Here is a 14082-nt window from a genome sequence, read left to right as displayed (position 1 = left end):
TACAGTCACTGCCTTTATCAACTCCAAAATTAGCAATTTTTTTGTCAGATCAAGTTTTAGCTTTGATTATACTTTTTTCTTCTTTCCTTAAAAAAACCCAACAAAAACCCACTGAAGTCAACATACTGAAAACTGAATGTGAAACACACTTTTTATACAGGCCCATGCCCATATTCTGAACAGGCATTAGAATATTTATTTTAAAAACACAGGGCTTGCTTACCATATTTGCAACTTTCAATGGCTGGATTTTAGAAGAGTCTTTTTGAAACGAAAGTCTCTTGCTAATATATATTCTTGTTACTGAAAAAAACGCAATTTGACATGCAGCTAAACAAACCCATTTTTACTGCTTAAGAAAGATATTCTAAGATATTTTTTCCTGGATTTAAAAATAGAGTAAAAGATAAACTTTTATAGAAGACAATATAGAAGACAATTTTTACTCAATTAGTTATCATCCTGTCTGCACGATGAATATTAATCTGGACTTTAAAGAAAGATAGCTGTCCCACTAAACTTAGCAATTATTTACATCGAAGGACAATGTAAGCCTATTATTTCCCTCCCCCACTTATGAATGCCACCATACTTCTGCATTATCTTCTGGTAACCATCTCTGGAATATTCTTAAAAGCTGCTAACATGATACATTAGAATTCAGGCATGTGACAGATACAAAATTAAAGTTGACCTTCTCTGTCAGAAAAAATAAACACTAACCATTAGCAGCTTTGTACCTCTGCATTTAACTCCCTATTTTCTGCCTCCCTAGTTTGGGTCCATTAACTGACTGGTGCAAAAAAGACCCCCGGCAACACTGACTCCCTGTGGATATATTACAGTCTTTGGATATTACACTTGACTATATCCTTTTCTTTACAGACTAATTTTACATTTGAAATAATTCACACTTGAGTTGGTCACACAACAATATTGTAGACCAGAGTTGCCAAAATTCTGTACAAACTTCCTATGTCTGTATCTCAGTTAACAACCTATGGTTTACCCTGGGAGCAATTAAGAATTCATATTGACATTTGCATTTTCATGACTTTACTAGTCACTCCAAATTTTTTGCTCAGTATCATAGTTACAGTTAGAAAATCCTTTTATTCACCTGTAAACCTATTTTTAAAAACCTTTTATGGGGAAAATGTCTGTTAAAATATGCATCTTCTTACCAAACTTCCAAAAGTTATTTTTTGCATAGTGCAAACAGAAAATTTCATATCTACAAAATTTTTAGAACATCAGAATTCTTCAGAGTAAATAGGTTATATGAATGTTATATTAAATTTGATGGCAATAACCACAGGATTCTAGCACCAAATCATACAAAAACACCTACTATGCAGAATTAAATGGAGAATTTATACACAACACAAAAGCAATTTTGAAAACGTTGGCACTGCAATTCTATCATGAACTTTGACAAACATATAGAGTAAGACAGCGGTCTTATATTTATTTTGACCAGTTCCCAAACACCTCAGTATGATTTGAGGGGGGGGGGGGGGAAGAGTGGGTCACCTTATAAGCACATCCTGAGCCCATCTAGGTTTTGATGACAAAGTTAATGTATTCCCACCTCCATTTTCTTTCAACAGCTGCAGGATTTTTCTCTTGCTGTCTGCTGGGATTTTCCCCATATTTTTCTTGTGAGTTCTCTTGTCTTGTCTCTCTTCAAAAGAGAGGAGTCCACCACACTAACCATTAGATACAGTCTGTATTAAATTGCTGCTGGGACAGGGCTTATTATCTTACCTAAAACTTAAGTATATACCCCAAAATCAGAAACTTTCTTATCCTTTAACCTAGGACCAGAGGACTATTTTAATACTCATTCCATCTGTGCTGTGGTTCATGCCATTTCTCCTTACATTTTGATATTTTCCTATAAATTTCATATTTATTCTCTTCATTATTAAGTCTTGCTTCTGGTTTTTAATGCACATATAAATTAAAAAAACCCCCAAACCCTAACCCACCCTTTTTATTAATTGACACAGGTTGCTTTACATAAAAGAAGATGTATAGAGAATATTTGAAACTTTTCAAACAAAACCACGCTTTCAATATGAAAAATTACACTGTACTATCCCAAGTTTGCAATCATCCTGGAATCTTTCAGGGTGGGCTTCTAACTACTTCTTAGCATTCCACTTTGTAATGTTTTATTTGACTGATTAGACACCAAACTACCTTCAGAAGGTTTGTGCAGAAAAGATGTAGGAAAAAAAAATTGTTTCTGCCAAAAATCTCATAAGCTCAAGGGCCGTTTAACTTAGCTCAGTCACTTAGTTTATTTTGCATTAGAGGAACTTCTCATTTAATTTACCAGTCTATAATAGGTAACTTTTTCAATATGAAGCTAAAGGTCACTATTATATGTAAGGAAAATTAAGCCAATGTTCTTGGTTGCCTTACAGTTCTCCTAGTTCAACTACTCCAATAAATGAACATGTACAACAAGCCGAAGGGCTTTTTATTACAAATTTAATTCATTTCTCTAGACAACTGTGAAATTTGCCATTGACATTAGTCATTACCCCAAGGCGAACTAAAAGATGATCTCAGTTAATAAATGATCCTTAACAAGGAACGCTCCTATCTTCTGTGATATTGGCACAGGCACATTTTATTAATGCAGGACTAGCTTCCTGCCAGAACACTAGCATTCATGACTATTTGGTGTGCTTGTTTCCTCTTCCTGCTCCTGATATTAATAATTATGCAACAGGATAATTAGCAACACAAAGAGACAGTACTATGTGCTTGCAGCTAGATTTTCAGCACGTTAACCTTCTGGGAAATAAAGAACAGAAGCAAAGAGTCTAGCCAAATAACCAATGCAGGTTGATTTCACAGTGTGTAAAAGGCTAATTATCTGTGAAAAGTCTGACCTCAAGTAACAAAATTACACAAATGTGCAGGCATTTTATCTTAAATAAAACTCAGATACACTAGTTCATAATGTGGAGTCATAGTTAATAACTGTCTTCCAGAACTGCTTATCTATATATATGTTTATAAAAATAAAAATAAAACCAATACGGAAATAACAGCCTCCTACAAAATGTTAACCAGTTACCCAAATACCTGTAAAGGCAGGGTAAAATAAACTCCACCCATCCCTCAACCATTGCAATGCTAAAAAAAAGATAATAAAAAAAATACCCAATATATGACAGAAGTAGGTTAAGTGCATTTTGTTTACTGGAGACAGGCTACAATAAAAAGCAGAAAATATTACTACTTCTTTACAGATACCATGTGTAATTCATTCTGATATAAGAATATTTATCCACTAGCAGTAATAACAAACCACAATTTTTGTCATGAAAAAAATAAATTGTATTTGCAAAAAGCAAACACATTACGGAGTGTGTAAAAATGCAATATTCCCATTTTCTAGTCAGAGTTCCAATTTATTGAAGTAACAGAGCAGAAAATGCACTGACAGCTGTTACATTTTATTGCGAATTAGTATATACGTTTTATATCCAGTGAGCAAATGCATGATACATTGTATTCCAGTAATTGCCACTGGCTTTCCAAATGGAAACTGAATGATCTTAGTGCAATTACACTCAGGAGAGTAAGTGTAACAAGCTACAGTTCTACATTATAGCTCTTTAACAATACCAAGAATTTTACTCTGTTTTAAAAAAAATAAAATAAAAAGGTCAACTGTATATATAAAGATAGAGATATATATTAATCCATCTATTAGTGATAAAATGAGAATTTCTGCTATTCTGGCTTTGATTTGGTTACATATAACACAGACTATATGTTTCAAAAAGTTTGTAAGAATGATGCTTAAGTTTTCTCCTAGTTTGGACATTTCTTCAGCATCAGTAGTTCGAGGGGCAGGGGGGGGAAGAGGGGAATGGACAGAATGGTTGGAAACTTCGAACACATAAAATCAAAACTTCTCATTTCACATAGGAAATAAATATTTGCTATTCCTCAACTACACCCTAATTTTCCAGCATCCTTTCATAGAAAATTAAACATTTGCCTTGACAGATTCAGCACACTACCTCCAGACATAATATTTTAAATGTTTGTTACCGTAGGCTTTTTTCTCTCCCCCAATAATCACCTGAGATAGTAACACTCCAAAGAGAGCCAATGTGCTGAGCAGTTAATATTTCAAATGCATTAAGGGGAGTGGGGGCATGAGCGAAAAAAATTTTATTTTTATTTTTTTACTAACCTTCTGACATATTTTAAACCATTTCGTTGGGCAACCAGTCTGATGACAGCTTCTGCACCTTCAAGCTGTAGCGTGAAGCACGCAGTAAAGCCGGCAGTCTCCTCCCCTCTAGTGGCTACCAGCTCTCTTTACAGCAAACAGGGGAAGAGAGAGGCCTATAGAGGACCACCTCAGGGCCATTTGTGTCATTTTTTCTAAGCTTACAAGGAGAGAAAAGAAGAAAAAAACAAAACAAAAAAACCCCAAAACCAATAAAAAACCCCACCAAGAAAACCCACAACCCCACAACCAAACACAAGAGAACAGGCAGTCTATCACAGCAGCAAATAAAATTTATCAGTCATTTAAAACAATATGTTAGTAGTGACTACGACTTAATCAACACCAACCTGCTGACATAGATTTGCAATTTGAGCAGGTTATTAGTGATTGAATTAACAACATGTCACAACTTGCATCTGATTTATTAAAGGAAGCTGACTAATGCAACAGGGCTATAAACAAAATGCATGGAGACATTTTTCAGGCATGCTGACTACTGTTGTACAGCCGATGGAAAAACAGAGTTAAAACAACCTCTCTGATTTTGCCTTTTTTTTTTTTCTTTTGAAGGTGCTTATAGATTATTGCACATTGGTGTTACTGAGAAGCATGGGGATCTATGTCGTAAATTTTTACCCTGGGAGAGATCAGAACCTATGCAAACAAACACAAAAATTTCAGTCCTGTTACATCTAGTAAAAGAACTCAATGGGAGGGCTTGGCACAGGGAAGTAATGAGAAAGTATAGGATATTGGGACACACTGTGATGTCAGCAATACAATAGCCTAATCATTGCCATTAATTTTTTTATTTTGCTGTCCTCATGATGGAGACTTTTAAGAAGGTATAAGGAGTACTAAAAGTGAGGTAGCATGGTTTTCTGTAGTTTACCTATATCTCTTCCTAAACATGTAGGTTAACGCAGGAGAAAGCACAACTACACTCTGTAACCCATAAGCAGTCAGCACTTGCAGTAGTTTTGTGGGCGTGGGCTAATATTGACCCAAGCGTACAAAAAAGTCTATATAGAGCATGGATTCTTTCACTTTTCAAAATTTATTTCTGAACAGGGTTTATTTCAAACCCCACTCTTTGCTCATGTATCAGGCTCATGCATATCCATCAATATAAAACTAAGACCTTTCACAGCTTTAGAGAAAAAAAAAATTCAGAGGAGTGCTGTAAACACAATTAAACAAGATCTGTACAGATTAGCCTTGATAGTGTATCCAAGGGTAACCTGACCAGATCTTCATTTGCACCCACTTTTAATTCTGAAACTATGAGTTACAGCCCAGCTAAAGGCTTGAGAGCATTTTCATGAGAAACAAGAATTTAACATAAATCCACATAACCAAGGAAATTCAGAATTGAAGCTGTCAATTCTTAGGCCCAATAGAACACATAAAGGGGCTTGTTAATGCTGAACTAATTGGCATTCTTGGCTTGACAGTCTCAGCAGAGAGACCAAGGAGTGAATAAGCATGGAGACTACACTACCCTCTCGCTCACAGGTGGTCCCTCTAGGTTAGGACTAAAGCATATTTGGAGATGAAGAAACAAAGAGAAAAACGTACACCAAAGGTATTGTTTAATTTGTGAACAAGTTTAGCCGGTACTGAAGGTGATGCAACCAATTCTGAACCAATAGCTATTCTTACAGCATCAACTAGCCTGTGAATAAGCAAAGGTTCACATTTCCTTTTAACAGTAGTTTATGTTTCATAATTAAAGGGAGAGGCTGATATCCTCCAGTCACCTCTATCATCATGTTAACTTCTATGAAAAATGTATGAAAAATCCTTACCTGGAAAACTCTGCAAACTGACCAATATAGTCGCATTATTTTCAGACACACTCAGGGACAGGACTTAATCTCTACCTCCTTGAAGTTGCTTGATACAGGCCAGGGAGTAAGTGTACCTGCAGTCTTAACTCCTCTGATATACAAACCAGCTCACCCTCCAGATCCTATGTAAAAGTAAGTATTTCTCTGGCAATCATCGTAAGGTAAGGATCTGGGTTTCTGTCATGCTTGAGGCCCTACTTAAAGATATATCTGTAGTACTCAATAAGCTTCATAAGGTTATTGATGTATTGTTAGCTCTGGAAGGGAGCAATAAGGGACTAACAATATGTTTGCTTCATATAGATTAGTGCTGAGCAGTTTTCCATAGGACACTGTAAAAAATCTGCTATCGTTCCCATTGAAACTGTTGGATTAGAAAAGGGAGATATTGAAAATAAGACACACAATATTAACACTGAGGGTAATTAATCATGGGAGAAAATTACTGAGGGCCATAGTAGATTCCCTTTCAGCTGGAGTCCTTAAATCAATATTGAATAGCTTTTTAAAAGGCATGTTCTAGCTCAGCTACAAGTTTTAGGGTTCAATGCAGAAATTACATGATGAAATTCAATGGCCGATGTAATACAGGAAGTTAAACTAAAATATTGTCATGCAGATTTCTACACTTAAAATGTAATAATTTATTAATTTCAGCTCACATGAAGAAAAAGATATATTAAAAAAATGTTCTAAAAAATGACCTATCTTAACAGAATAGTTCTGCTGCTGATGTAATATCAATGGAAATTAATGAGGAAGTCTCGATCCTATATGTCTTAGTGACTACTTAAAAATGACACATTCATAACTCTCCAGATTTTTTCATTTTTCAGATTTTTTTTCCTTGGCTAAAGTACGCTCAGTGCAGTAGTGGAAGGTGGTGACAAAGACAGTCCCAGCTCCTGGAGCCCTCTGGGGACTGTTTAGCCCCAGTGTTATTTTGACCAACCTCAGGACTGCCCTAAATTGTGCTAGTTTGAAATCATGCTGTGTAGCTGTTATACAGCTGATGAATAGCTAGGCCACAACATGATCTGTAGACCTCTACACTTGTTCCTCTGGCAGTCCTCAAAGCGTGTTCCTAAAAAAAAGAGTAAAAGTAGAAGAAGAAGAAGAAGTTGAAAAGAGACTTTGTGATCAGAATAACATCTCCTTATTGCAGCTAAGATAATGTATCCAAAATAAATTCTTTAATTCTTACTAGCAATAGACTTGAAAAAACATAAGACCAGGATCTTCTTACAGAAGAGCATGCTTCTTACAAACGAGTAGAATTTAAAAGAAGTTATTTCACTGTGACATATACAAATATCAACACAATCTCTGTTGTGGAAAGCAGGCTAAAACCTTTGTCATTCCTCTCTTTCAGAAGCACCCGGAGAAGAAAAGCAGTTCTAATTTCCTGAGGCAAACATCAATTCTAACAGTATTATTTTAGAATTAAGATCATAATTTTTGCAGCTTTTTTGGACATTCGGTGAGGAATCCTCAAAAAAATGATAAGCAAATGGAATCCTCCAGTATTAAAAATTAAAGGTCACCTGTTTGTTCACCAACATCACTTATGTTTTCTATACTTGTTTAATACAAGAAAGGAGATACAGTACTCAGTTTTCCACCATGATAGCTGTATACATCAGCCTTTATGAATTTTCCCGAAGATATGTACCCTTTGCAAGAGCATTTTGAGAAGAATTTCTGACAAAATTTGAAAATTTGATAGCATTTTTAACAATTTAAACATACTGCATAGTCATCTATCAGCTGTTCATGAAACTCTAAATGCCGACTGCTTTTCCATAATTATTTTGTTCTCCTGAAAAAGTAAGTCTTCTATTAACGAAGGAGTTATTAGAGACAACACAAATGGTTCAAAAACAATCCATGCACAGCCTTGTCTAATGGGACCGTTTGAACTCAGCAACCTACATGGATAGTTTTAGAGACTCAAGATCTAAACTTTTTAATACAAGAATTTCTGGCTTACAGTTTTTGACTATTATGTACATGAATGCAATACACATCTTTTAACAATGTTATCCTGTGACTAACAATTGTATCCCAAGACTCAATTTTTTTTTTTTTCCTGAAGAGAAAACAGTAATTCAGAAATAGATGTTAAATGTTGCACACTACTGCTTCTTTGTTCTATACGTGAAGCCAAATTCTACTTCCACTGCCAATGGGAGATAAAGGCCTTAATCATTTCAGGAATCTCTTGGCTGATGCACACTCATTTAATCTGAAAGCACCACATGGGATCTGATGAAAGAAATGTAGCCTGGTAACTCCTGGAACCCTGTCATCCTACCTTAGCAGATACATGCCAAGTCCCACCTGATGCATTTCTTGGGATTTCCCTTGTTCCTCACACTGCTTACAAAAACTGAGGATATTCCACAGTTAGTAGTAAATGGTGCAAACAGAGCAAAAAATTAGCAGAAGACACTCATAGTGAATCTTTAGATGAAATCAAACAGTCTAAAATTGTTTTTATATCATCCAGCTTGGTTAGAGATAATAATGGTCTTTTCACATCCAACCACCAACTGGAACAACAGAATCATGATGAAATGAAACCACAAAAGTAGATTACAAACAATGTGAAGAAGTTATCTCTTTTAATTAATTTAAAATACACCAGTTATTAAATCTGAGAAATTGTCTCCCTGAGAATCTAAGGAGCCAAACAGCTTGCTTCCGTTAGTGTTCCCTGAAACATCTTTCTAGATATGAGTCTTACTCTTGAAAAGACCAACTGGTCAACAGGCAACACACACCCAGCAGCAGCAAAACCAGAAAAGAGCAGATCCATTTTCAGCTACTCAGTAAACCAAATTATAAACCAGTGGAAAGGCAGATTGCTTACTGCTATTGTAGTTGCCTGAGCAGAGACTTGAGGATGTTCTGCATTTTTAACAATACACACAAAGAAATGAATCAAGTACTAGTTATTGCTCATGGGCAAAAGAGGAACATATTTAAGATTTTTCTGCAGATGACTGCAGACGAAGCCAAGAAAAATATAATATAGCCCTACAGATGCATAGTAAGTAATTCTTTTTCCCATATTGCGGTATCATATGCGAGGGAACACATTTGCTCCAGGATTGCCAGTTCACAGAAGGATCAACTCACAGACAGGTTTGTAGAACCCCGTGTGAACCGACAGAGCTTTCCAAATTCAGGGCAGATGAAAGGGAGCAAACGATCCATGCAGTGCCAAATTGTATATGGTGCTACAGATAGCTGATCAATGCCAGCCATGTAGCAGACCCTTGCTCTGACAATCTGAAGGTCTGCTCAGGTGACTACAAACAGTAGAAGCAAAGAGAGAACACACGGAGCACAGCGTGGGCGTTATAACTAGAGTGCTGTAAATTAGAAAGGCACACATTTGTAATTGGCATTGCTGACAAAGAAGTGGCACTAAAGTTACAGATGGAGTCAGAGCTGATGCTGGAACAAGCAGCCTAAATAGCTTGTCACTCTGAGCTCATTAAGAAGTAAAATGCAGATCAGGGAACAGCTAAGCAGCTGGGTCAGGTTGTTCATTGGCTAATTTAGTCTAAACAAGAAAGAGGGAAGGCATGAAACATGTTCTGGAAGAGTGTAAAAGAAAGCAAGGAACCAGAAGGGTAGGGGTGGCCAACCACTTGCTGCAAGCTGAAACACAGCTTAAGAGAAAACACCAAAGCCAAAGGAAAAAAAAAAAAAAACCTTGAAAAAACCCCAAACCTCCAAACTTAAATCAACCTTCGCCTTCTCTTCTCCTCTCTTTTTTTTTTTTGCTATTTCACTAAATAAACAAAATGCAAAAAAATTGGGGTTTCAGCTGTCTCAAAAAATCATTGGAATCCAAGAATCAAGTAATCAGCAACACACATGCCAGTCAAGCATACAGCTATCCACGGCTGAAGACCGACACTGACATATTCATACATATGTATGAGCGTCAGTATTTGCATGTCAGCGCTAAGCATGTAACAATGCAGGTACTTGGGTTAGAAAATTTGGCAAAAACCCCTCTCTCTTTTCAGAACTGAAGCCAGACCTGCCACCGTTGCAGTCAGAAGGCTTGACGGCAAGGCAGCTCAGCACCCTCTTCTCCCCAAATTATGAACCACCCGTTCACCTTCTAAAAACTGAAGCTTGCAATGAGGATCTCCTAACATGCACACTGGAACCCAGAACTCTCCAAGCTCAAATTCCTGCCAGAAAACCTCGACAGACCCACCTAGATTAGACATTTACAAAAGGCTCCCTCCTACCCTTGCCTTCCTTGTTGCAGTGCCATTTTGTAGCACTCCTTTTTGTGAGAGGGCTGTGTGGAATCAATGTGCAACAGAGGGGAAGGCTGGTACAGCAATGTTAACTAACTCTTATTTGTAATTAAAGGTGTAAAATCTGCTCCATACACAATCTTTATTTAGGTAAATTTCATAGCGGATAATCATATCTTTATGAAAGAGAAAAAAACAAATGAGCTAGAAATTTGTGGTCTGTCATATTTAGAAGACATCATCAGTCAACACCAAGATGATTTTTATGCATGGGCATGTAGGTATTGGGAATAAAAGGGGTTCTTCTATGATATTTACATCTTCTGTGATACCTTCTCATTCCCCCAAAATAAGTTTTGTGAAAGGTTATGAGTTTTAAGCAATATTATGTACTGTGATTGAGCCAAACAAAGGAGAGCAGGTGAAGGAGTAGATGCCAGAACCCCTGTCTGCATATCATATTCTATCTTCCTGTAGAGCTCCCAGGGTCCCTGGGCATTGCAGAAGATACAGAAAATCTCAGAACAAACCCCAAAATTATCTATAAGTGCCATGATCCTAGCAAATTGCTGTGATACAGCCTGTACAGAGCTCTTCTGCTCCGGGTCCTCTTTCTAGAGATCTTATTGCCCTCTCTAGCATTACCCATCTTCCTGAATTTTTCTATTTCATTTTACACCCCTTTGTTTGATTTACTGTGAAGAAATGTGTCAGTGCTGCTAGAAAGGCAGTTGATTTTTAGGTTTAACAGAAAAGGAGCTAAAAGCTGAGATCTTTCTCTGTGAGGGAACCATTATAATGTTCTATTATCCCTGCAGGGATGAAGAGAAATTCGTGTAAATATTACTTATTTAACAGAATATTCTTAAACAATGTTTCAAACTACTTAGTGAAATCATATGAACGAATCATAAGAGACTAGTGAATTGAAATGATTAAGGCTAGTTTAATTTCTTGAAACCAGGACATTTCCCCAACATCATAATATGGATTTGGGTTACGGAGTCTTGAAATAACTGCTGGATCAGTTTTCTGTCATGTCTGTGGATGTAATTCACAGCTCATAGATACAAATTCAACTCTCTGAGTAGGGCATACCTCCTATTTCCCTTTTCTTTCTGCTTTCTTTTTTAAACTATTATTTTCTTTCTTAAAATAAATTTCTCTCTGTTAATGTTTATTGAGATAATTATACTGATATTTTAAATTGTCATTATTCTTCAAACAAATGCTGTGCAAGTTTTGTCAGACTTTCTCCATGTCCGTTTCAAGATGTATAGAGAATATTTTAGTTTAATTATTCATTTTCTTTCTAATATAGTAATAAAGACTAAAATAAAAACAACCTGACAATTTTCTATAAAATCTAAAAAAGGAGGAGGACAATATGTCTCATTTATTGTAGAAGAATGAGACTATCTCAATAGTTATTGCAGAAAAATCTGTCTTGGACAAGTAGCTCTCCTACAAATAGCACAGAGTGATTCAAACAGCTGGTGTCCTCAAGGTACAGTGTCATGCTGCAAGTTGGAATAGCAGAACTTGACCTACTGTTACCAAGCAGTGATAATCAAATCTTAACATAAGGACAGGATGATTTGGTGGATGGAACATGGAACTGAAAACTAGTAGCCCTCAACTACATCCTTTTCCTGACATACACTTAAGATGAAATTCTCCTCTATTCGAAAAACCCAGGAAATCCTAAAGGAAATCAGTGATAACAGGAGGTGTTTTTATTATTGATTCTTCTGAATTTCATAGCGGTTATCCATTTCTCCCTTAGTCACCCCTGTCATGTTAAAAGGGGTAGAAAAAATGAATTTTCTGTCCAACTTGTATTAATTTATTTTTTTTGGCTTTCAGTGTCCCCCAGGAGATCAAAGCCTTTTAATGTCCAAAACAGTCTGTTAGTGTCTCACCTAATGAGACCCCTCACTTAACAGATTCATCGAGACAGACATAACATTTGATAGCTTTTTATATAAGAACTGCACTTAACAGTGCTAGGAAAACCCCTCAGGGTTCTCCTATGAGTTATTTTGCCGTCGATGAAACAGTAAGCACCTAAAAATGGACTCACTCTAACAGTTCATGAAATAACACGTTTATTAATACAAATTTGTGACAACTGATAGGGTTTGTATCATCAGTGATAACGTTTATCTGCAGAAGTTATGCTAAAACCATGTATCAACAACAACAAGGCTGGGCACAAGCATACAGTCTAAGGCAAAGCAACTTACAAACAACGTTAATTAATACTGCAAAACCTAAGCAAAAACTCTAAAGCAAAGGCACTCACACAGCACATGCTCTAAACCAACTTACAAATAACTTACAAACTTAAAGCAAAACTTAAGCACACGCCCTAAATCAAAAGAACTAACAAAGAATAAGTAAAGCAAAAACTTGAGCACCCATCCTAAAGCAACTTACAATAAAGGAATAAGTAAAAATTTTTAAGTACTCTTGAGCAAAAGTAAAATTAATCTATCTATCTATCTCTCTATCTATATAACGATCACTCACCCCAAGGTGTCCTGAGAAGGTGAAGGGAAGAAGGCAACCTGTCAGTTACCTTTGCAGAGTTGATGGAACTTCTCCTCCATTTTTGCCTCGGTCCAATCTCTTTTTTATACCCTTTTCTTTAGGCAGTTTGAGTGGCTATAGTCAAATAAACTAATTTGGGGGTGATAGACAGATGAAATAGGCCTAAGAGTCCACTTCCCAAGTTCCAGGATGTTCAAAAAAAGGCCCTGTTATCTCTATATCACTCCTTTCTTCATTTTAATCCTTTTATCAGTGCCTGGGAATGTCTCCCCAGGTGCAGGGCTTTTCCAGGGAATCATCAGGAGCCTTTTCTTCTGTTGTGTGGCCTAATCTATCACCTTACAACCCCTCCTCCAAAAACGTATCCCAAATTAGCAGTTTAATTAACTAAAATTCAATTAAACAATTGAAGCCAGTTTAAACTGAGATGCTAAAGCTTTCTCTTCTCATAGAAACCTTGAGAATAGCTAATATCTGCAGCATGTTTGGAGATAACAAAATGAAAAGTTCTCTAGAAATGCAGATTTTTGTTGGTACTATGAACAAATATAATTCACATTTTCTTCAACATTATTGGTTTTTTTGCTATTTGTTCAAATTTATGACTTTTGTGTATTTATATGCACCAAAAATTAATAAAAAGATTTATTAAAGAAATTACATTGTTATAATTGCTACGATTGGAAAATCAGTATAACTTCACAGACAACAAAGCAATATGTTGAATTTATGAACCTTGCCGGACTTATTTACATTTAGCCTACTGAAAATATTTGAACCATTTAGCTGATGGATTGGAAGCATATTAGGTTAATTAATCCTATCTTGCAAGTATCCTTTTCAGAGTTTACATGCTTCTTATATTAGTTTTACTTAAAAGAATATATGTGTTCTGGAAAAAACTTGTATGTTATTACACTTCAATTCAGTGAAAGTAGTGTTTCCAATTTCAGTAACATCTCACAGACTTTCAAGTAGATCTGAACTGTACTGGAAAGTTTTACTGTTTGTTATGACAAAAGTGTTATTTTTCATTTTCTAGTTTAACGTAAAAGCTGCATTGACTCTTCCTCCACTCTTTCGCCTTCTGATTTCTCTAATAGAAATCATGATTTAAAAAGGGAAC

This window comes from Lepidothrix coronata, unplaced genomic scaffold, assembly GCF_001604755.1.
Source record: "Lepidothrix coronata isolate B3197 unplaced genomic scaffold, Lepidothrix_coronata-1.0 Scaffold60, whole genome shotgun sequence".
NCBI classification, from domain to species: domain Eukaryota; kingdom Metazoa; phylum Chordata; class Aves; order Passeriformes; family Pipridae; genus Lepidothrix; species Lepidothrix coronata.
Note: the sequence above shows the minus strand (reverse complement) of the source record.